The 26007-nt window shown below is 38.8% G+C and overlaps 1 long non-coding RNA gene across 1 annotated transcript; it reads right to left on the bottom strand.

Annotated features, from left to right (window-relative positions):
* Positions 1–2819: 2819 nt before the first annotated feature.
* On the bottom strand, positions 2820–25942 carry LOC121895372. The gene is made up of 2 exons (XR_006095761.1): positions 25495–25942; positions 2820–3668 (listed from the first exon to the last, which is right to left on the bottom strand). It is a non-coding gene; the product is annotated as an uncharacterized LOC121895372 (long non-coding RNA).
* Positions 25943–26007: the final 65 nt, after the last annotated feature.

The following is a 26007-nucleotide window of genomic DNA, read 5'->3' as shown; positions in this document are numbered from 1 at the left end:
AACATTAATGTCAGTCTTGGTTTTGCCTTGGTTTTCAAGTATATCTCCCATTATATCTTCCTCTCTTGATTTTGCCTCCTTCAGTCTGGCACGGTCCTCTTTGCTCACCTTCCCAACAGATACGGATGAAATACAATCTGTAGATATGACACTCTGTAGGCCAGGCAGGCTAATGAGGAAGTTTAGCATAGTCGGGGATCATCTCCATTTAGCCATGAACCCATCTTTGCTCTGCAGAGTCCTTTTAGCTTCCCGGAGACTCTTCAGGCAGAGGCAGCTGCAGCTCTGCACTCACAGCATCCACAGAGCTGTGACCCGAGGCACCACAATAGATCTCACTGCCTCGCAGCCTGTGCCAGACAGAAATATCATCACCTAATCACAGCAGAACACATTCAGAGCCTCATTTAAAGGGATAGTTTATTTTTTGAAAGGTTTTTTTTTTTTTTTTTTTACAGTTTTATCTACTTAGCAATGCAGGAAAAAGAGCCTACCTCGCTAGCAGCTGCTCACAGTTACAATGCTGACATGCTCATATTTAGCAGCGCTGTTCACGATCATCATGTTAGCATGCCAAAATTCGCTAATTAGCACTAAACACAAAGACAGAAGATATTTCACTCAAAACCACAAATGTCAACCTCATGGTGGCACCAGAGGGTACCATGAAAGTCTGTAGCAAATGTCATGACTATCAATGCAATGGTTTGTTGAGACATTTCACTAAAAACTAAAAGTGTCAATCTCATGTTGGTGCTGGAGGAAAAGTCAAGAGATAACCTAAGTCATAGGATTCATCATCTGGGAACCATGAATTTCTGTCCAAATTCTGTGTCAATCCATCTAACAAATGTTGAGATACTTCACCGGACAAGTGAAAATGTTTATCTGCTGGCAGCGTTAGATGAAAAGTCGGGAAATCACTTAAGATTCATCCTCTGGGCACCATGAATGTCTGTATCAAATGTCATGGCTATTGATCCAATAGTGTATTGAGACATTTCACTAAAAAAATTCTATGACCTCATAATAGGAAAAGTCACAGGATTCCCAAAGTCATTAAGATTCGTCCTCTGGGGATCACGAATGTCTGTACAAAATTTCACGTCGATCCAACCTGTAGTTGTTGAGATATTTCAGTCTGGACCAACTAACCGACTGACCAACAATTCCTTGGGCCGTGCCTCTAGCACTTTTGAGAGGAGGTTCTGCTTGATTCCATAGACATCCAATTAAGCACCATTAAAATCTTGTCTGACTTTGGTAGGGGGGAGATATAAAAGTCACACAGTTTCTAAAAGTTGCACAAAGTTTTTTTTTTATTTTGAAAAGGTTGTGGAAACTTGTAATGAGAAAAACACCCCAGTGACCTCAATCTGCAACTGCAAAATTAAGAGTTCCAATTTGCATAGAAATACATGTAGTAACATATGTTCGCGCTGTATTCAGTAGCATCTCTGCCTGGAGAAAAATCTAAATTAATGACCAAATCTTCCCACATCGTTTTTTTCAGTGACAATGAGTATAGAAGTCAGTCACACTCTATACAGTGGGTGAAAACCTTCGCAGTAAAAGTTCATCACATTGTAAGACAGAAAAAAAAATGAATCAGTGACACGGTAACAACCCCACTAATTGTTTGGAACAACAAATCTGACAGAGAGAGATAGGCTGAGACGTTGTCGTGCTGCTGTGTTTTTCTGGCACTTTATTGCTTTCTGGGAGTATTTCAGTGATGCATACTGAAAACAATTACCTCCAATTCATGCTAGGGTGGGAGAGAGTAGCAAGATGTGTTGCTAACAAGACATTTAACAGCAGAAAATGAATGCTGCAGTGCACACAGGAAGCCACCTCAAGTCTTCATTACTCATTCATAGACGCTATTTGCCGAAAAATGGAGGGAATAGCATGGTGTGGTACATCCTCTGTAATGACCTGAGAGGAACAACTCATCTGGTGATAAAATAGACTACTGTGGATAAGTTATGCCAGTAAATACCCACACACCACACCCAAATACATAAATTTGCATGTGTGAATTTTGCCTGTGGTCTTGAACACAGGAACAATATTTTCTTAAAACATATATGAACCTGAAAAAATGCTGGAAACCAGAAAGACAAAACCTCCATCTGTGAAATCATCAAGAGACCAAACTTGGAAGCTGTTCCACTAATAATTAATGCCGAGAAGGCTTTTTGGGACTCACAGTTTAGCTGAGTGTTTTACATCAAAATTAACTTTTATTATTAACTTTTTTTTTTTAAAGTGTAGTGCTAGAGGCTTTAAACTCTCGAAAGGCGAAAAAAAAAAAAAAATCTCCGCCAGATTTTCATCCACTGTCAGTGAAGCAGCTGCAGGATTTGTCTTCTTTTTTTTTTTCTTTTTATATCTCTAAGACAGTCTTGGCTCTTGTCTCTTGCTCGGAAGAACCTTTCATGTTCAAAAACGACAAATTCAACCCCTCAGGAAAACTCTAAAATAACATACTCACCTTGAATTATACTGCAATTTTTTTGCAAATTCAGTTTAAATTGGATTTGATTGTAGATTTAATGTACATCTATTATTGATATTTACTTCTTTTTACTTCTTCTTCTTTTGTCCCTACTTAACGAAGAAATGAAGGCAGGGAGGCGACATGGCTCTTAGTCTGTACACTATATACTGACTTAACTTCCTGTTAGTCCCAACACAAATGTCAGATCAGGGAGTATAAATGGAAACACATAAAGTGCTCAAATATGAGACTGGACTCTATATGAACCTATAAAACTCATCAATGAAAAAGGGATAAAGTACAAAAGAGAGAGGAGTCGTTTTAAACTCAGTTTTATAGACAATAACAATTTAAAGGGTATTGAAAGTAAAGTAAAATAAAACCATCAGCATCATTACAAAATAGAGCAGACGACGTGATATGTTGCTTTAGTGGAGATTGGGAAATTAATTTACTATCCAGATAATGAACATGACACCCTATTAATATTAATTAATTTGATGAGCAGTAATTTTCAGCTGTCTGCTATTGTAGTCAGTGGATTAGCCCTGTGTGTGAGAGTGAGGTTAGAAGTCGTGGAGGGCTATTAGTTGGTGTGAAGGCTCCATGTCAGCCCACTCCAGAATAAATTGGATGCGAAGGATTTACGGTATACCTGAGTGCAGCGGCCCGGGGGTAATGAGAACCTTTTAAAATGAGATTGCCTTGAGGGTGGAGGCATCGCTGGAGGGCCCTAACCTCTGCCCCCACCCCCCACAAAGCTCTAACAGCACTGCAGATGTTTTCAGTCGTCGTGAACAGCCGCTTCCGCCGCCTACTGTTCCCACTTCTCAGCTGGAATAAACACACCTGCCTGTCACAGCAAGAGGCCGCCTCCAGAGACCCAGACGCAACTTCAATTCAACGGCCCTGCTGTGAATTCGGCAGCAGTCATATCAGTGCCTGGCAGCGGTTGTGGCTCAGCTAATCTCCTGAAGCTTTAAACAATGTGGTTGTCAGAGGCAGGGCCTGCCAAGCCCCTCAGCTAAGCCGAGTCTCAGAGTGGCAAATGATCCCCAGCAACACACCCGTCTCTCTGCTCTGCTCTGCTTTGCTGTGCTGTAGCAGCACGTGGAGTGCAGAAATGTGCTGGGATGCATCTGAGTGGTTGAAGCTTTGATGCATACTGCAAAAAAAAAAAAAAATGCAGTTTTTACCCTTCAGTCGCTCAAGTCCAGAGTGAGATATCTCAACAACCATCCGATGAATTGCAATGAATTTTTGTGCATACATTTATTCCATCCAGATGGAGGAATCCTAGTTAATCCTAGTGGAAGCAAAAGTTCTCACCTACTCAATATCTCAACATCTAGTAGATAGAATATTACTGGCTGTGGCAATCTTGTACACCACTGTGCTGCGTATGCTGCTGATAAGTGGTCATCCCCTATACATCCTCCTGTATGTCTGCAGACTTTCTCATTGGTTAACTTTTATGCACAGATCTCTCCATGGGCTGGTTCAATCTTATCCCTGTACATACATGTGTAGAAATCAAAACCAATATGGCCTGTGCTGTCACAGTTTTCTACAGATGTTGGTTCCCCCGAGTTGGAGCTGGGCGAAGAAAGCTTTTAAATACGCTGTCCCTTCCTCCTGGAACAATGTACAGAAGTACTTGAAACTGTCAAGGCCGATTACTGTTTAAGTCAAGTCTAAAAGAGGAGAATAGTACTCTTGGTTAGTGTGGTTGCTTTTAAATGTTTCCTTCTTACTTTAGTTGAGATAGTTTTGTAAAACCATGCCTGTTCATGCATCTTAACTGGATTCTGTCTATAATCTTGTATCACATATTAACTGGATATTTTGTGTACTCGCATTGCATCTTAACTGGATTATCTTTTTATTGCAAATTAACTGGATATTGTGTTCACTCATTCGTAGTGTGTGACAATTGTCATAGTCTGTTTATGTTGTTTGTATTCATTGTTGTTTGTGATGTTTATGCTGCTCTCTTGGTCAGGTGTCCCAACATTTTGTTTCCAGATGCGGGAACCCTAATGACCTTGTGCCTGTATCTTGTGCCATCATCAGGTCAAACATCTCACTTATCCGATATTTCAACATCTACAACACAGATCCGCAGCTACATTCATGGTTCCCATAGAATGTATCCTAATGATTTTGGTGATCCCTTGACTTCTCCCCATATCATCACCAGGAGGTTGACATTTGTTGTTTTGATAGAAATGTTTCAACAACTTTTGAATGGATTGCCATGAAATTTGTTTCAGACATTATTTCTCATCAGGATTAATTGTAATAATACCCCTTAAAGTGAGACTGTGTAACTTTTGAATGCAGAAATATCATGTTCACTTTGCTAATAAAAAGTTAAACATATAGGCAAAAAAACACTCTCAATTCAGTACACTCCTGCTACAAACTTACTTGGTCTTGTATGACCAGTAGCTTATGGTGGCTAATGTTAGCTTACATTAGCAAACTTTAGCTAGATGCTGTATAACTGACGTTACTGATTCAATTTGTTGATTTAATGACTCTTCTCTACTTGTGCTACTGTAACACTATGTTTTACCATTTACCAACACACTGTAATTGTCACTTGCGGCCACAGTTGCTGCTGTTTTTTTCATAATCTCCAATGTCCAATCCTTTGTTACTTTGAATACCTGCAAAACTAATGACATTCCTATCAGCCTCAGTGTTTAGTGCTAATCAGCAAATGTTAGCTAACGAGCTAAACTAAGATGGTGTGTAATATTATACCTGCTAAATGTTTAGCATTTAGCTCAATTCTGGTGCCCAAGTTTATCTTTTTTGTTTCTACATTTTTGCATGTGTTTGTCAGGCCATATTTTAATGCATGTGTTATCACCACTTGAATAGACAGCATATGTTTTTCTTCTTCTTCTTCTATATTACATTAACACAGTGAAGGACACCTGAGAGGCAAGCTGCAGATGAGCTACCAAAGCCATTAGATAAATCAGATGGGTAGAATCAGTGGAGAGGAAGGGTATGGTGTAATTTTCCTAGTGTGTGAAAGTATTGCCTCCCACACTTGACACAGTTAATCATGAAGCTCTCAATGATGTCCATAAATATCCGCACATTAGTCAGTTCACACCGCCTCAGTGTTCTCCATGAGGTGCGTGGTTGACACGACTGTGACTCCAAAACAAAAATTAAAAGTGGTTGTGTCCACACACTGAGGCCATACACTGGAAGAATCTATTTCAGTGAAGCCGTTAGGTTTGTGCTATTTATTAATGCTGTTGTAAAGGAAATAAAAACAGCTTTGGCTGAATAGTCTCCAAGGAGACTGGTGAGGGAGAATATTTTGAATGGATTACGGTCACAAAAGTGTTTTCATTCAACAGATTCTAACTTTGAGATCGAACAGACACCGAGGAGCAGAACAGAGTGAGCTTCAGTCCATCAAAATTATAACACGTCACTCTGTTCGCCAAACATTTTTGGCTATATCTCATACATCTGAGGTTGTTTACAGTTGTATTGTATAAATAAAATAATAAAATAATCAAAAAATACCATATTTAGTCCATGTGGATACAGAAATTAGAGGAATGTAAATGACCATAAATACAAAACATAAAATATTACAATTAACATTTTAAAATATTCTTTCTTTTCTAATATATCATATATATATACAGTAAATAGTATATATATAATATATATTCTATCTTTTAATCAATTGGTAATTATGCTGAATCTACATTTTTCGATACAATGCAGCAGATTCTTTCAACCTCAGTTTTCAAACTCATTTTTAAAACAATATTTATGGATAAATGCATCTAATTTTATAGTCAATCTACTGTTGAAACTTAATAAATCTGAATTTCCAGTTATTCTCAAAGTATTTTTCATGATTTTGTAAAAAATATTTTAAAAAAGATGATGGTAATGTTGTTTTGTATACTTAGTATCTTGGCATCTATTAGTCACATGACTTATCAAAGTTGTTGAAAACGTATACTGAATAAAGCATGGTGTGTGTGTGCTAGAGAGGAGTAATCATTTTGATGGACTAGCATTTCCATTTACACATATTACAGAGATTTTCTTTGTTGTGTGATCACAATCTTAAAAAAATGGATTAAACCAGCAGGGAAGACTCTGAAATAAACTTTGAAAATTTGAAAGCAGCATCGTTTGCAGAAGCCAAGTCCTTCACATTTCACCTTCATCAGTTTGGAGAACGTGCTGCACCACTGTTGTGGACTCAAGGATTAAACAATCTGCGTCAGTAATAATATAATGTTAGTTGGTTTCCACTTGGCATTTATGTGAATCACCTTTCAGAGCTGAGGTACAGTAATCGCCCTGAGAGAGGACAGCCAGTGGCTGTGTAAATGTCAATTAGATATTGCCTGTCAGATCTGATATTGAATACTCTCCTTTCCAGCGCTCCTCACAGAGGAGTCCTCATGGGGCAGTCTGGACTAGAAAATAATAAGTGAGCACAGCCCTAATTGTTTCATACACATCCAGACTTTATGAACTAACCTTCTACCTTGGAGCCGCTCAAACCCCAAAGTTTGCTGTTCATTAAAAAATCTGCTACAACAAAATGCTTCTTAAACCTCTCTCTGAGTCGAGATCAGACGCACAGCTTCAGTCCAGGCAGGCAGGCAGGCATGCAGTATTTCTCATCCACCGAGAGCACAAAGGCTTTTAAATAATGTATGGCAGAATGCTTCTTGACATCATATATTATAATAAAGCTTTGTACACCTTATCACTTTAACGCTAAGAATTACATCCAGTCTCCGCAGCACATAAAGGCCTTGAAAACCTATTTTCTGAATCGGCTTCTTACTATGAACAACAGGATCCTACATGAGCACCAAACCTAAGTGGAACATTTTTGATTATTTCAATTTAGAGATTTATGTCTGTGCTCTTTGTACTGGTTTGAGGTGGACGGGGCTCAGCTGGTAAAATATGATGTCACATACTTCTGAGCACCAATCAGGATTCAGCAAAAATCAAATCAGAATGTAATGATACTTGAAACCATAGAGTGCACTATATTTATTGAGTATCTGAAATCTCAACACACCATATGTGTCCTCAAAAAATCCCACAATAGAAAGATGAAATGTAGTACTTTCTGATTATAACCCTAAAAACCCCATAATGCAGTGCTCCACATGTTAAATAGCTGTGTGACATCACAGCTGACTGTGATGACGCACAATTACATTGATTGGTAAGTGTCTGAAATCTCAATTTACAGCTCACTATTGAGTAAACTATTCAGTGTCTATTGGGAGTAGTGAAAGAGTGAACGAGGGACACAGTCCTAATCTTACCGAGCTACTGCCAATCAAATCAGATCTATGAAACCACACCCACACCGTCTTGACATAATGTATATAAACCCCTGAAAGTATTGAATTGGGAAAAGGTGTTATATTGCTTATAAATTCAATTTTTCATTTGTAAAAGGAAGAATGTGTTGTTTTTCTTTTAAAAATGATTTAATCTTCCTTTAAGTTTGAGCATCTCTTGTTCTAATCCAATTTATAATGCAGTTCAATGCACTTACTGATACAACATATAGTATAACATTTACTATGATGAGAACAGTATGGCTTCCCTAGTTCATAATTTTGAGGGTTTTCATAGATATTTCATTTTGGAAATATCTAATATATTGTAAAATGCAATTAACACACACAGGATTGAAAGTGTAATATCCTCTATAATGGTTCTCCCCATTAGCAGACTGCGGGATTCACCGCAATTAAAAAGACAGAAATCTTTTCTTATTCTTTTTTATTTCAAGGGGGGAATGTTTTACCGTTGGCATGTAGATACAATCCAGCTCATGATGAAAGCCTCTCTAAAAATGACAGAGTGAACTCAGTTAACTTAGCGCAGCTCCCTGCGGAAAAGTCAGCTGACTTAGCTTCTTTATTAAAATTTCCCCCACCAAATATTTACACAACTAGCAAGATGCATGAATCAAGGATCTCTATGGAGAGGCATCTCAATGGAAATACCAATAAATAAAAAGCAGAGAAGCATCTGGGGATAAGCTTTCCTCTATTTTCCCTGAATGGGGTCTAAATCTCACTGATGGTAGGAAGGAAACAATAATAGCGCTCATCTGCGGAATAATAAAGGACAAGAGGAGACTGACATTTGGGAAGGGGCTTAAACAACCACGATGTTACATAAAAAAGAAATAGGTCGGGAAAAGTGAAGTCAGTTGTGGGAATCTCTCCTTAGAGCATACATAAAGAAATATCAAAAAGAAAAGACTCCCAAAGCAGAATTATGAATTCATGAACCTCATGGTTATTTTGGCGAAACAGGACAGAGCCTGCTCGACTGAGATACTCTGCTGCAATAACTCACACCACATCCGCAGCTAATAACTATGAGCATAACAAGGACACAGCCAGAAGCACAGAGTAAACCTTTAATTGCATTAAATATTCAAATGTAGTCATATCAGCTTTCTTCAGCCAAACTACAACAGATAATACTTCATATCATGCACAACCTGCTTGGTTTTTTTTTTCACTCGGCATGCTAATAAACCTTTTGTATATCTAACATACTTAAACGTGACAAGTACAGGCATCTTGTTATATTGCTGTGATTTACAGAACGCTTTGTATTCTGCATCCATGTGGATGTGCTCTGAATGTGACATTACACCCTTCAAGTTTGTTTGAGAAGGCGCCTTTCTTTGTCTTGTTGCTTGCGCTGCAAACCGTTGAAGTGCTCTGCCTCAGTAGAAGAAGAAAGAGCAAATTTACATTTCAATTTAGCAGCTGGTAATTAAGCTACACAGCAAAGCTCCTCCGCAAAGTCTGACTCAAGTTAATTGTGGATTAAAAAAAATAAAGTGCTCACATTAACGGACCTCAAAAACTCCCTGCATTTGAGTCCTGATGTGCCAAAAGAGAGTCAAAAGATACTCAAGTAATGTGAGCATTGATTTACTGTTCAGAAAGCATCATCCTCCCCGTGGTTCCTTTGTTTTGTTTATTCAATAAGCTGCATCCCAGAAGTGAAGACGTGACATCAGCTGCATGATGTCATGAAGAAGGAAAGTTTGAGAAACTGAACCCAGCAGTTTGTGTCTGTCATAAATCCTGTAGATCCAGTCATTTCTCTTGATGAACACTGTGCTTCATGCTGGTTGATGATAGTTTTTATTTATTTATACGGCTCATGACGGGAAAGTGATGGCTTACTAAACTAATTTTCATAATCATTATTCCTCGAAACACAGTGTGACATGTCATTAAATATAAACTTGTCTGGTCTGTTTTCTGCTTTCATATTTATTATCACTTCTCTCTGACACAAAACCACTTTGCTTCATGTAGACTGAAATATCTCAACAACTATTGGATGGATCGCCATGAAATTTGTGCAGACATTCATGTCACCCTCAGGATGAATTGTAATAACTATGGTGATTCTCATTAATATATTACTTCTATTCATGACTAAAAGACCTGCTAAACTAATGACATCACTCCAAAGGTTAACATGGTCAACATTATACCTGCTAAACATGAGTATGTTAGCATTTAGCTCAAAGTACAACCTCACAGAGCTGCTAGCATGGCTGCAGCCTCTTAAGGCTCCTTTACACTGTGTGATTTTCAGCCGTCTGAGACCAAATTTGACAGTTCTGAGAGAAACATGGTGAAATATTTGATCGTCAGTCCAAAATGATAATCCTAGATCGCACTGTTAGACACATCCATCAATGACCAATCTGGAGCTTTGACAATCAAAAACAGCCTGAAGACCAATTCTTAAAATTTAAGACCAAATTCTCACCACGTGAGTGTTGCTATGACCCCCGACCACAAACCAGCCAATCAGAGAATACACTGGCCTGTGTGACATTTCCTCACTGCGTTTTTGAAGAAAGTTTAGAGAGAAAACACACTTAAAACTGATTTATGGTAGGTAGCTCGACAGAAATGATGTATTTTTGACATAAAAAAAGTGTCACTCAACACTTTCCTTTCTTGCCGTCATATTTTCTCACGCAATGTGATTGGGTAAAGTTACTAACATCGCCACAGAGATTTTAGTTTTCATTGAACTTCCTTATATATTTTGGTCTGTAAAACTTAAGATAACTTGCAATGTCCTTTTTTAATTAGTCCCAGTCAGGATGATATAACACTAATGTAACTAAACAAGCTTAGTGGAGGATAGCCTCTGGTTACCATGGAGACAACTGAAACCTTTTGCTGAAGCATAAATAAATGTTGCGCGACTGTTGAGCAACACTTATCAAAAGTGTTGAGTGATCTACCATAAAGCAGCTTTTAATACACCCATGGCGAACACTAACCAAAACGATGGAGGCGAAAGGAAAATAAGTTTGTGAGACTTTGCTGCATTTTCAAACTTCAGAGCTTCAGATGGATGACGCGGGGTGATGATGTGCCTCTGCTTTCGTACATTTTTGTCCATTTCCATGGTAGCACTATAATTCATCATATATTCTTTGCACAATCTGACGTCCCTCAAACTGATATTTTACAGTCATATATGCAGAAAACTTACACAATCATTGTTTTTACACAATCTTAAGGCGCCTTAAGTCTTGTTTTCATCCTTTCCAGGTTTGATTTTAGCATCATGTGTGAACTCTTACTGAAACACATTATACATTGGAATTAAAAACCTGTAAATGTTTTATTTGATATTCACTTTGTGTGATATATATAGTTTAATAGCACAAACTGTGATGAGGTGGAAGGCTGAAAAACGCTCAAGGAGAATAAAAAAAGGCACGTTACATAAGTCACACTCTCACTTTCATGATGTACAATCCAAAATAGAGCAGTGATCTCATTGTTAAATGACCCTCTGTGGATTTCCACCAATTGTCCAGTTTCACAGGATAGACTTCCTATTAAAAAGCGGCAGCTGGAAAATGAGCAATCTAAGCGAGGGAGCCCAAGTGAGACATTAGTGTAGTAGGGTGGGAAAGAGAAATGGTTTGCAATTTTCTACTCCTACCTAAAACACACACACACACATGAACATGCACACACAAAACACACTAAGCTATCTGTACACAAGTCCATAACTTGTGTTTCAATCTTCAGTAGTCGAACCGTAGAGACGCCACATAAATACAACAACAGCTATTAAAAAGATATTCAGCATCCTGAGGGAGCAGGAAAAAGCTACTTCAAAAAAACTTTCTGACATGTTTGTTTTGTTTGCGATGTCACTGAGAAAATGCATTCGATATCAGAACGCAAGGCTATACAACAGCAGTATTATTGGGATGGATAAGGTTCAGTTTCTGTTTTGGAGAATGGTAACAGAGAAGAGATTAGGGACTGTAGTCAGGGACTATGCAACATTTATTAGAGGGGAAAAGGGATCAGGAGAAAAGGGAGGGTTGCTGTATATTTTTCTTCTTCTTTGCTGAGAGGAGAGTAGCCTGAAACTTTTAGACAAGCAGTGGAAGGTCTTTCAGCTTTTTCTCATCCAAGATGATTATTATTTCATTATTACCTTGAGAGATTTATTTTAAGAATAAATTAATACAAATCGAATACTTACATCAAAAAGATGTGTGTACCATGGGTCATGGCTGTATGCAGAGGAAAACCAACTAGCTATGAGAAATAGATGTGGGATTACAAGGAATTTAAACAAGCGTGATTCTGTTTTCAAAAGCCTGCCATGTCTCTCACCTTCATGTTTTCTACAATATAACAGAGCAGCACACTTTCTCTCTCACTTCCCCATGTCAGAGAGCACTAGACTTTAATTATGTATAATATAAATTAATTATAAACATATGATTTAATATCTACCACTGAACTCTTAGAACAGCTGTTTGGACAACAACCTTCATCACATCTGGTCGTGCATCTCTGGCTTTATGATTTTGGTTTGACAGTCTGACATCTGATCTCATACATATCAGACAATATCATCTGGTCTTATTTGCATCTTTTGTTTGCATGTTTAGTTTGTCGAGTCTGGTTGCAGGGCGGAAACCCTGCAGGGCTCAAATCCATCAGCAGCCACGGAGCCTCCGCCTGAGCCCTTTTCAACTTCAGGATTATTCACTGGCAGGATTATTCACATTTTTTGTTATGTTTGCTATAAATATTTTATTATGAGATATGAGGGTAGGGTATGAGGGTTTTGAACTCTTACATACTATTCAGCTCATTTTTTTTTATTATTTGAGAGCAGTAAAAACATCCTCAACACCATCCTTTTACCCTGAAATTTGACTCTTCCTAAAGTGACCGAGATCATGCAAAATTGTAATATTTCAACTTTTTTTTGTGCAGCTGATACATCGAGCCACCCAGAACACTTTTTATGTACATTTTGTACATTTTTTATACACCCAGAGTGTTCTTGGTGTGTTAAATTTCAATATCATTCATTGAAATCATCATCTGTTTTAGTTAACATAAAACCATAATATCATGTGATTGTAAAAACAAATAGCCTAAAACTAAAAAAAAAAGTACATTTCTCTGCTCTCTGAAAGCTTTATTACGGATGAACTGCCCATTTATTAATGACAGATGAGGTATTTATGAAAGAATAATAGATTTGCGATTCAGAAGTTTGGTATTGTTGTGGAAATTTTCTTGAGAAAGAGGCACATGGAGACATAAAGAAAGCATTAAACATTGTTACTTGTTGAAGCAGTTGTAGACAGTCCATCACATCATCACTAACAATTATACAAATGTCCAAACACAAACAAAAATACCATCATCTTGTATTTTTGGAGAGAGAGCATGTTGTTCAGCTGGCCCTTTCCCTAAAGATTGTGAACCCAAACTAGACAGCTTTATACCTCTCCAGAGGCAAAGCTAAAAACAGTCTGGTCCCTAAATGGACACTTCCCCAAACCGTTACACCTTCTTACAAACAAGTATGGTCTCTAAAACAGTAGGCTTAAGACAAATATATCTCTAGCTAACCCCAGAGGTCAGTAAGCAATCCTCAGATAGAAACAAGTTCAAGAGTTCAACTAGCCTGGGAGTAGGATTTCTTCACCAACATGACAATGACATTACATCACATTCAGTTGATAACAAACATTGACTCTTTAGTTTGAAAACATTACTAATATATATACAAAAGATGATAACCCACTATTCAATTTTCTTTCACAGTATTGAGACTATTTATGAGGGGAGACTGTGAATTTTTAAAAACTTGCTTAAAAACATAAATGAAAGATTCTGCACTTCCCTACCTCAATCATTTTTTGTATAGTCCCATAATATATTAAAAATGCCATTTACAGCCTTAAAATCATATAGTATTGAGTCTTTGAAGACAGTGTGTCATCTTGAATTCGCACGTCTTGACAGAAACAACTGTGTAAAGTAAAGTCGAGGTTGATAAGTTAAGAAGAAAAAAGAAAACTGTTCTGGGTTATGCCTTTGAAATGGACTTAAGGTTGTTGTGATGATGTATAGTCTCTCGCACCCAAACGATAAAGGATAATTATAATGGAGAATGGGAACAAGGCCAGAAGAGACTCCTGGCTTTATCTCCGGGAGGGTAATATATTTCTGTGGATTTGTCTGAAATGCAATAAAGGTCAAGCAGACAAAAAGAAACTTTGAAAAGAGTGAAGAAAAGGAGAGAAGAGACAAGGTTATATCGAGCAGTGATAGAGCGGAAAATCAACCGTCTTCATTTGGTGTTGAGGACACAAACTGTTGTTACTGCCAGAAAACATCTATTTGACGAAATGAAACACATCGATCTTTTGGGAGTTCTGGACAATAGACTCAAATGCATTTTGGGCTGACACACAAAAAAAAAAAACCCCGTTTTTTCCATGAATAAAAATCAGTGTCCAGGTAGTGTCTCGAAAACTCTGGGAACAAGTGGAGACCAGCTGCCTGGAGGAATCACTGCCTATCTCACTAAAGCAGATATTTTCTGAAAGAGTAAGCATTTTATTGAATTTACACTCGATCCATATCCATATGCTTGTTCTGTTTCAGCACATTTATACTACAGCAGATTAAGTAGAGTATCAAGGCTTTCTAAGCGTATTCACCGGGGACTTTGAGCTGAACCAGCAATATTCCAACAACTTTGTATATCAGCATGGTGTGTGGCATTTAAAAAAGACGACTATACTATAGCTCTGGCTTATCAGACAGCTTTTCAAATGAAAACATCTGAGGCCAGCATGAGTTGGTCTCTCAGGGCTCGGATAAATTAAGTTATGAACGGTCACTCGGCATGATTCATGGGTTTACAGGCCACTTGTTTATAGTAACAGATGCTGCTTCTCTCTCAGGGCTCTCTCATGAAGCACATGACATATGAAGAAACACCTTGGAGTAAACACAGCATCTTCTCAGCTATGATGAAAGGATATGATGGATTCATGGAGGGTCTCTGAGGGGGCCGCTTTTTCCACTTAATGATGATATTATAGCAGCTGGTGGTAAAGGCTTGGCATGAATCACAGTATCCACAGCAGATAAAACAGAACCCATATTGTACCCGAGTCCTTGTGCGTAGACTACACAGAGAAAGCAAAACACTAACGAGATTTAGAGCTGCTGATTAATCAATTAATCAATTCAAGATTTAGTTTATTGCGATTTTCTTGTGTACTTGCATACACACACACAAAAAACACACGCTGTTCCTCCCAGCCCACAGCAATGCAACAACAACAGAGAGGATGAAGAAAGTACGTGTCTCAGTTTGATGTAGAAAGCTCTTGCATGTCAACGAGTGGCCTAGCTTGCACTCCTCCGTGTTTTCCCAGCTTCCACATCCTGTTGCACTGCTTTTGATGTTTCCTTTCAGGTGCAGCTCCAAACAAGGCCCTGGTCTCCTTTGGGCCCACTGGGCACAGCCGACCAAGCGCGCTCAGCTGATTTAGCTTCCAGCCAGTGTTTCTCATAGCAAAAGTCTTTGTTACAAATGTCCAAAACAAACTGACGATCATAGACAGATTTCCCTTGCACTCCACACAATGACACTGATGTAGATATAGACAAAGACTTTGCATCGTCAGAACTAGGAGAGACCACCGCAAACATTGTCGCACCGCCATCATACCAGTTCATAGAGAGAGAGAGAGAGAGAATACCACCAATAAGGACCCCTTCATTTCTCTTCTTATCTTCACGAAATAACTCTCTTGGCTTCCTCAGTGCAGTTTCTCCTTTGGAGGGTTGGTAACAGTAGCAGGTAGCTGATTAATGCTGTTACCTCTTCTTTAGAGTCTTTTCTGAAGATTATTTGAAGGTTATTTTGCAAAATGTCCCACTTTTTAGGTCCAAGTTTGAGATTCTCATTCCAGAGCTATTATTAGTTGATCGACAGAATATTAATCACTGAACTATTTTGATAATCGTTTAATCGTATAATTCTCTGATTCCCAGCAGATAATGATGTCAAAATGTCTTCAGTGAAAAAGGCCTATGATGCCCCATTTAGAGTAAAAAAGAAAGTGTTAGAAGCTCCCTTCTCTTCTGCTGTTTTGTATGAATATGAGGCTCAATTTTAAAGGACAGGTTCACAATTTTTCAAATCTGTCTTAAAACAACAGTCATATGAACATTTAAACAGGTTTTCATCATTGTTATCATTCCTCCTGTTCATATTGATCCCCTCCGAATGTGCTTACAATGTACAGATAGTGATGGGGGACTAAATCCACAAGCCTCCTTCTGTGCAAAAATGTATTTAAAAGTTTATCTGAAGCTAATATGAAGCTTCAGCTGTAAATAAAGTGGACACCTTCCAAAGCAACAGTCTTTTGTGTTTAAATGTCCTGCTTTGTGTGTCCCTGGACAGTGTTTTTCCATTGAGCTGTGGTGGAGGGATCGTAACAAAATGAGGGACTTTGGCACTAAAAAAAGTTCAAGTTTATTGTCATGTAGGTTTAAAAAATACAAATGTACATTCAAATGCAATGAAATGCAACTGCACAGGCTCTCTCAGCCCTTAAAACTATATATATAAAGAAGCAAAAACAAATAAATAAGAGATCCCACAAATAATAAATCACTGTGAGTCATGTAAAGTGTTTACTGCTCAGTAATCTGACCGCCTGGGGGTAAAAACCGTCTTTGTGGCGGCTGATCTGAGCTCTGATGCTCTGCAGGCATTTTCCTGAGGGAAGGAATGGTAGATATTGACCAGAGTTTGAAATGTTTTATCTTTTTTAGACTGCTAAGACTGTAACATTGAAAGATATAAACTTGATTTGACTATTTTAGACAACTGAAGCTTCACATCAGCTTCAAGTAATCTATTAAATGCAGTTTTGCACAGAGGGAGGACTGTGGATCTTGTCCCCCATCACTTACATTGAAAACACATAATGAAGGGATCTTGTAATGTCCAGCATGAACAGGAGGAATGATCACAGCAAGAAAAACCTGTGTTCATTTTGACACCTGAGTGTTGTTTTAAGACAGACTTGAAATATCGTGAACCCGTCCTTCAAGTGTCTCTAAAATCTATTGAGATGCTCTGCACAGCTGGGTGTGAAAGCTTTGCTTGGAGTAAGGACCTAAACCCCCCTAACTTGACCTGTTTATTAGAGTCAGAGTCAAAGAGGCATAGCAGCTCAGCGAGGCTGTACTCTTAGACTTATCTGTATTCAGTGTACAGACACGAGGTTGATATTGATCTTCCCATGAAGAAAGTAAATAAGCGACTTTTCCCAAATGTCAAACTATTGCTTTAAATCAATAAACAAACTAACTGCATTCAATTTTGCATAATTGAGCTTCATCTTCTGCACTAGTCCCTTGAACATTCTGTATGAAGCACGTTTCAATTACTGTAATTGTCTGAAACAGTTACTTTTCAGTCCAACTGATCCAACCTTAACCAAAGCTGAATTGAACTAAATCAGACTCTCTCCTGTCTTATGTATCAACCCTTATTACGGACACCATGCCAAATCCACTTAAAAGGGAGAATACCATGCGCATACTGAGAGCTGACACAGATGGAGGTTTAAGTGCAGGGATGTTGGTTTGTTGTGGAGAAGGCCCGTTAATCCTAATTAGTGCCCTTCACTAATGAAGCCATTAGCCTTGTTGTGTAGCCAGAGGCACGCTGGGCCATACTGCTGCTGCTACAGATGCACTTGTTTTCATTTTGTCCTGTTTTACCTTCACAAGTGTCCTCTAGTAAACAATAAATCTCACACACTTTAATTTGGTCATTTACAGATTAGATCCACATTTAGTTTTATTTTAGTCATGCCTCATTATAAGACACCTCAGCGGATCGAATTGCACATAAATACCAGTGCCGTCAGTGCATCCTTTTTAAATTGCATCCCAAAGCCACAAATTGATTCTGAATTAGGTTTTTACCTCTGAATAGCAACTTTTGTAGCTGCGGTTTGCAAGGACATTTGTTATCTCCACCAAGCCTGGAGGGAATCATGCATTTTGGTCTTGTGTGTGTGTGTGTGTGTGTGTGTGTGTGTGTGTGTGTGTGCGTCCGTCTGTTTGCAGCTAATCTCACATACTACTGGACCCATCAGCCTAATATTTTTTGTGCACATTCATGACTGTATGGACAGGGACCTCTCGTGGTTGTGGTGACTCACAATTTTCTAAAAACCTATTTTATAATGTGATTCCTCATAAGACTTTTGTCTTTTCAGTGGTCCTCGCCATTTTACGATATGCTTTACAAGATAACAAAAGGCATTTCTGGCAATGCTAAAAACAAGGCTTACTTAGTCTGCTGCAGGCTACATTTTGGCCTTTATTGTGGCTCAAAATCTGACATTTATAGAAAAGTTTGGTCTCATCTTCCATACTTGATATGTTATGATCAACTAAAGTTAGACACTATAAGAGATGTATAAGTTTTTGTTGTCTTCGTCAACATCTCGACTGTAAGGGAGCCTGGAAGGACCATTAAATGAGATTCATCCTTTCTTTGTTGGATAGGGGAGAGGGAGGTAGGGAGGTGTTTTACTGTATTTTGTGTGGTGTGTTACAACAAAATGTTCTTAATAAATAACAACGTTTAAATTGTGAAGTTTGAACTTATCATCCTGTTTATTGTTTCCTTGGTGAACCCAGGATGTTCAGTTACAATACCATTACACTACTCTATGCATCTTAAAGAAAACTGAGACTATACTATACAAAAATACTGTTTAAAAACTTTGCATACATCTATATAAGAAAACTTACACACCTGGCAGAGATCTGCACTCTACTGAGTGCACTCTGCTAGGTGGTACTTGTGAGGAAGAGCAACAGTAGTATGCATGAAGGCTGAATATTTATTAATCTATGTGGAACAGAAAATGAATAAAAGACTACGTTGGCAGTGAAATCTGCTCATATGCATGTTGCCGGAAAGTAACTTGATTAATTATTTGGTATTCGAGCGTCTTCATGAAGTGGCTGCTAGACCAAACAGGTGTCAGAGAACAATCTCATGTTAAATAATTCATCGTTAAATTGTTAAAGTACACATTATGATCTTTACATAACTTCTCTGTTATTAATGTCTCCATTGCAAGATTTGCACTGTAGAAGAAACTATTGCTACAAATACAAGAAACACAACAAAATACAAAAACAGGCTGCAAATACAGAAAATACAACCAAATATTGAAACACTGCAAGTTGCACAGAAGCACACGTAACTGAGAAACAAACCAGAAGAAGGAGCCACTAAAACTGAAACTAATTAATCACTCTAAATCATTAGCTGCGTGTATCTAGTCAATTTATTTGAATTGGAAAGCTAACACGACTTAAGTATGTGTAAGTATGTTAATATTACAATCAGAATACATCGTTAGCTCTTTTTCTAATGTCACTGACTGGTAGTCGAACCACAAACCGTGATGACGAGTTGCATGTTCAGGCATGTTTGTCTGTTTTTAGTGTCCTGTGGAAGTTTAATTTGTTTTGTAACTCAGTTCCATTTTTTTCTGTACAACTTGCAGCTTTTTTGTGTTTTTTTCTGTTGTGCAGTGTGTTTCTATATTTGGTTATGTTTTTTATATTCGCAGTGTTTTTGTATGTGGACTTTTGTTCATGTCAGGATCCTGTCAGAATGATGACTCCTTTATTCCCAGTGATCTGATTGGTCAGTGGTCGGGGTGTTGACAGGTTCTGCTCCGGAGCAGGTTAGCTGTTCAGCATAAGTTACCATGGCAATGTACCCCGGTGAGCGGTGAACCACCATCATAACCCTGAAAACCCAGAGTTAAACCTAAAGTTACTCTGCTAACCCCAAATCCTGCTTCGTAGTACATGTCCCAGGTCACACCAAATCCAATTTGACAACTTTCCTCAACTTTTTTGATGTTCAGGTCTCAAAAGGAGTATCATGACTTCAGCTGCTGCCTTGCTTAGAGATTGTTTCCTTCCTGCCCAGGTACTCAAAGAAAATCCATCAAATAAAACTATGCTTCACCTGGGGGCTCTGCAGCCCCATAACACCTGTCTCCGTTTAGAATTGGCCAGGCAGTAACATGGATCTCTTTAGATCAGGCTGGTGTACTCCAATATCCCATCAGTCTCTCTTTCTCCATATTGATTGCAACCCCTCCTTGTTCTCTTCAAGTAATCAGCGGCTGGCAGTGAAGGGGGGATGACAGCGCTTCTCGCATTCTGCATACGGATGAGATGTAATCTGTCTGCCATCTCCAGCTAGAAGTGCTATCTGGCAGCCATGGGGCACAGGAGCGGAAATGACTCTGTTCTGTTCAATCACTGTTCTCTCTTTAACAGGGTCTTTCGGATAGAGCTAAGAGCCATAAGATTTTGCTTTCACACACACACACAAGGAAGGCTTGTCCCTTTGATTAGCAATTTCCACTCAGAGTATCAAGTTTCAAGGCGACAGTCTCTGCGACCACTGACCTCTCGGTGTCCGTCTCTGCTCTTGCTTTATTTTCTCGCTGACAGAGATAATATTTTTAAAGATTCAAGTCGCAGGATTACCTCTGACATTGCAGTTGGGCAGTGAGAGAACTTGACATCCTCTCTCAGATTGGTAATCTGCAGAGAGTCGCATGATGAAAGCAGCTCAGACTCAGATGTGACACTGTGTCTGCTCTCTGACACGGGATCGAATGTACTTCTTCCCAGCGAGACTAAAGGAGCTTGTTAAAGTGGCTTTTCTGTGGCGAGATCCATTGAAGATTCAGACTGTTTACCAAGTACATTTAAGATTCTGTCTGAGTGGTTCAACTTCAAAAAGAAATTCAGAGCCAATCCACAGTACAACCACCAATCACTGTCAAGGTCTCCCTTGCTTCTCTTTGTGTAACAGCTTTGGAGATCTCTTCCATGTCTCCATCCTAGAAGCATGATTATGGTCTCTGCTGAGTGGCAGCATCAATTTTGCACAGTAGAGCTTCGGGGCAACATGAGGGTTAATTGCTCCACTTTGTCCCCTTGCTACCTTTGTCGTATGCAATTTCAACTTTGCCTAGTTTCAAAGATGTCAAAACAATTGTCTCTTGACAATGTTAACACAGGACTTAGACTCTTACTTTCCAAAATGTTGCCGCTGGTTTAATCACTGCTGTCTGATCAAAACATTTCAGTAGCTGTTAACACTTAGCTGTAATGTATTATTCAGTGGGGATGGGTGTTCTCTTCTTCTGTGCAATGTGGCATGTACACTGTTGGCATGCAAAGTACATGTGGAGAGAGATGTACAACCACAGCGTTGCCTTTGTGATTTGTTGTTATAAATTAAAAAAAAAAGCATCTCACCTTCAAAACCCCACCAACCAGATTAGACAGGAGACAGCAGATGTGTATTATTTAAGTAAAAGGGAGTGGGAGTTGTTCACATCCAAACACAACAAGCCTCATGGCTAGTTTTAAACAGTCTGTCAACACTGATGGGATCAGATATTTTGTTAAACCGCCTTCACATCGCCCACTCTATCACTAACTGGCTTATTCCTCCTCACACATCTTCCATTTGCACCCCAAATGTTCTCTTTCCCGCCATCTGACAGCGACACATAATGCAAGCGAGACATGAGTGTCACTTCTGCTTCGTCAAGTTTTAAATTAGCACATTTGTTTACTTATAATTATCTTTCACTGTTTGGACCAGCGATCAGATTAGCTGCAGATTAGTTTCATCACATTTGTTGGATATTCAGGTATTCAGTGTGAGAAGAAATACTCTGATCCTTTACTAAAATAAAAGTATCTGTTACAAGTAGTTATTATCAGCAAGATGTACTTGAAGTGTCAAATATAAAACTACTCATTATGTGGGTTTTGTACTGCTATATATATTACATTATTGGATTTTTATTACAGATGCGTTAACATTATAAATATATAAAATCTTAGTCTGTGAACTAATTATCAACCAGTGGAGGAGTAGTGAAGCTAATGCCAGAAATGTAGCAGATATCTGCAATAAAATCTGAATCATGCAATCAGGATGGTAAGATAAATGTACATCATTACCATGTTACCATGGTAACAACTTTGCAGCAACTTTGATTCTTACTTCCATTTTGTTCCAGCTGCCTTTGTGTATTTGTTTTTTTCATTTTCTGCATATGTATTGTCAAATTGATGATGTTTTTTTTTATCATTTGCTTGTGTTTTGTCTGTTTGCATGTGTGTTTTTTAAAGTTGCAGTGCATTGAGCTCTGGGGCCACTATAAGAAACCTTTCACTCATTTGTTTACTTGGTGAAACACAATCAGTGGAGTAAAAGGTACATTACTTTCCACTGAAATGTGGAGTATTAGAAGTACAATGCTGCGTAAAATAGAATCAGGTATAGTACAAATACCTCAAAATTGGACTTAGTTACAGTGCTTCAGTAGATGTACTTCAATACTTTCCACCACTGAGGGTACTTTGAAATAAATCAATTGGCTTGAATTCAAGCAGCCATGACAATACACGAGTTAGGATGTTTTGTAAGTCTGTCTTGTTATTAGCTGGTAAAGAGTTGGGGGAGTAAGTCAATTGTGTCAGTGGGCTCTGATCTGAGGCTTCAGGGGGGTTATCAGCAATATTTTCTCAACAGAACAAAGCACTGCCTCCCTTTGATGGCAGCCCTAAGTTAGGAAACATGATTAAAGTGCCCTACTTTCTGCTAATTCTCTGAGGGGAAACTTGATAAATCTACTGAGTAGTAAAAAGGACGTGGAAGGGAGCAGAACCAAGGCGAAGAAAAAAAAAAAATAAGGGGAAGGGGGGGGATGGGAGCAGCTTTTCAAAGTGTGTCTTGTCATTCATTCTTTACAAGTTGAACCAAATATGCATTTGCCTGCCTGCATTTGGTAAATAATGAACAAATAAGTTCAGTGAAATACTTTCAACTGTCCATCCAAAGAATTTCCTCTTCAAACTGTCTCAATTGACTGTCTAGGGGATGAAAAGAGAGATGACACACTCCACATCTTTCTCATCCTCCGTGGTAAATGTCTTTCATGGAAACTGAAGTGCTGTTATTTGCAATTATTATCCCCATCCTTCTTCTCAATACTAATGATTCTCTATTTTCAAATCATTATAAGCTGTCTCAGTCTGACATTTTTCATTGTACTCAAGCCCCCAAACTCTTTTTTTTGTAATTGTTTACCACTTCTTCTTAGTGAATTAATTATTTCTGTTGTAGCTATTATAGCAGATGTCTTTTGTTTCAGGATTAGCATGTTACATAATGAAGATAATCCTCCACATCTGGGTGGTAGGCAACACAATAAGTTACACCTGCAATGCTGCTCCCAAATCACAAGGGCCCTGTACTGTACTGAAGTGATATAAGACAACACTCACACACCCAGCACAATGGCACACTTGCATACTCTGCATTTATTATTCAGAGAAAAAAAATAGACAGTGGCAAGCCCTATTATATGTAGCTGGGATGCATTACACTATTTGTATATGTGCACCCAGCTACTGTAGAGGATGTTTTTCCTGCTCTTGTCATCCAGTAGCATATTAGACTCCATAAACGTCAGTGGTTTTTAATATTCAGCTGTGCTCTCCGAGGTGTGTACTGCCAAAACTGTCAGGACTTAACACTTGAGCTATTCATCTCCATTTAGCAACAAACTCTTCTCAATGGACAGAGGAAACAAATGGCTCCATTTTCAACGTAATGGATTTAAAAAAAACAAAACCTTCAGAGAGAGACAGGCGAATTATGAGATAAGGTAACTCTTAAATTGAGGATTCTGTCCTCTGCAACTAGAATCAATGACTTATTTGCTGTATTAGCTAATGGTTCCCTTTGTCTCAGTTTTGAAGCTTGCCAAGACATTTGACTCTGAGTGGAAGTCATCTGAACTCGAGAGGCTGATTCAGTCACTCAGCCTGCTCATTATCCTGATCTGTCCTCCTGTTTGAGACCAGCATCTATTTTTGGTGACCAGTGGCATCTGATGCAACCATCAAGGATGCTTTTTTTTACTATGAAAAGCAACAACAACAAAAAAAAACGGACTGCACAGTTACTTTGAAACCTTAGGCAAAGAATTACAGAGGGACTTCTTTTCTGCCACCACCTCTGACCATTTTTAAGTTGCAGAATATAGTAATGATTATCCTCTCTAAAATTTAAAACGTATGCCTCTGAGCCAATCCTCCCATCTTTTTTTAAAACATATTTTACACATCTCTTGTCCCAGATTCATGAAAATACCTCTTGGCTGAAGCCATGTGAAAGAATTAAACAGGGAAATTGGTGACAAAAAAAATAAATAAATGAAATAAAGTGCATGCATCTCCGCAGGGTCAGGATGGAAAGAAAGGGGAAAGACAGGAAAGAAAAAGGCTGTTTGTGAAGTTGAATGGCTTTTTGGTTTTGAGGAGAGGACCGCACAATAATCCGGTCACGTTTTCATGTCAGCTTCTGTCATGCCTCGGAGCTTCCTGGCATCCCACTGAACTCAAACAGCTGTCTAGCCTCCAAGACTCTGCATCCCGGCTGTAATAAGTATAGAGGACCAAAGACATTCAAGCTTTCCCCACAAATACTCTGTTCTTACCATCATATTCCCTCCCCCTTCTCATTTGGCCACTAATGAAACATCGCCAGCACAATAAAAGCACATTCATGACTTAGGTGCACTTTAGTACATTGTAGAGTCTCAGTCTGACAAAATATAATTTGAAGTTTACAGCCAGCAAAACCCTACAAAGGAACTTGTAAAGGTGCCAACACCTAAACTACCAGAACACACAAAATACATTAGCAAGCAAGAGACACACAACACAGTAAAATTCATTGTTCCCTACAGTGTATTAAACAGACAGTGACAGTGCAAAATTCCAACATATAGTGTCCCATTCAACCCAACCCCAGAGTCAATTGCTCATTGTTATCAGTCTGTGTCCCTCATAGACTGTAAAAAATAATGGACGTAGCTACAGTGACGTCACCCATTGGTTTGAAGCCTCGAGTTTGCATTTTGACTGTCACCATCATGGATTTTTGGAGCCAGTAGTGACCATATTTGGACGAGAGGATGGAGCTGACCCTAACGTTAGCTGCTAGCTGCTAGCTTAGTTAGCATGTTGCATTAACAGTCTATAGTTAACTGTGATAATGCTAATGCTAGTACTAATTTTCATGAGCGAAAAACAGGCTTAAAACCATTAAAATGAAATGTACTTCCCAGAAAAAACTGAACATCCAACTCCTTAGAGGGTCTTTAAGATGGCGGTGCACACAGACGCAGCAGCTTTGTGCTCCTCAAACGCATCATTTGAGGTTGACACAATTGCAATTTCATTGTGCTGAACAAGACTTTTTTAGGTGACCAAAATATTAGAATCAACTTTGATGAACTGAAAACACACTGAAATACCGACAGCTATGGCTACACCTTTACTCTGAGAATCTGGTTACACCATAGTTTTTTGTACCAGGCTGTAAACATGTTTATATCTGCTGTAAAGTTTGGCATGTTAACATGGGGTCTAAAGGGATTGACTCACTTTTGGAGTCAGCCTCAAGTGTCCGTTTGAGGAACGGCAGTTTTTGGCACTTCCACGTTGGCTTCATTTTTCAGCCCCGAAGTTTGCTGCTTGCTCTCTGTTCAGCCGAGACTTTCTTGGTTTCCACAATTACTCTGCAGAATTGGAGTTCCCCAGATTTAGACAGAGTGAAACCTCCATCAGAGTGGCAGCTTTGTAATTTGCTCTGGGAATTCCAGCATTACCTCCTGTACTCCAGCAGCAGACTCCCAGGAATGAAGCCAGGGAGATGAACGGATGGTTGGTGAGTAATTGGTGTGGTGAGTGCAGAGAAGTCAGATCCGAACTGTAAGGATGGGCGGCCTAACAAACGACAGACTTTTCTGATGCGCTGCCAGAGGTTGGCAGGCTAGTGACTGAAACTCTCGGACAGTCTGACATCTTCCCTGTGTGTGTGTCAGCTTGTAAGTATGCGCCATACTGCTTTTCGAATTCATTCATCCGTCTAGGGGTGTGTGTGTGTGTGTGTGTGTG

The sequence above is a fragment of the Thunnus maccoyii genome, chromosome 4 (assembly GCF_910596095.1).
Source record: "Thunnus maccoyii chromosome 4, fThuMac1.1, whole genome shotgun sequence".
Lineage (NCBI taxonomy): Eukaryota > Metazoa > Chordata > Actinopteri > Scombriformes > Scombridae > Thunnus > Thunnus maccoyii.
This window is presented reverse-complemented; position numbering and strand designations above follow the sequence as displayed.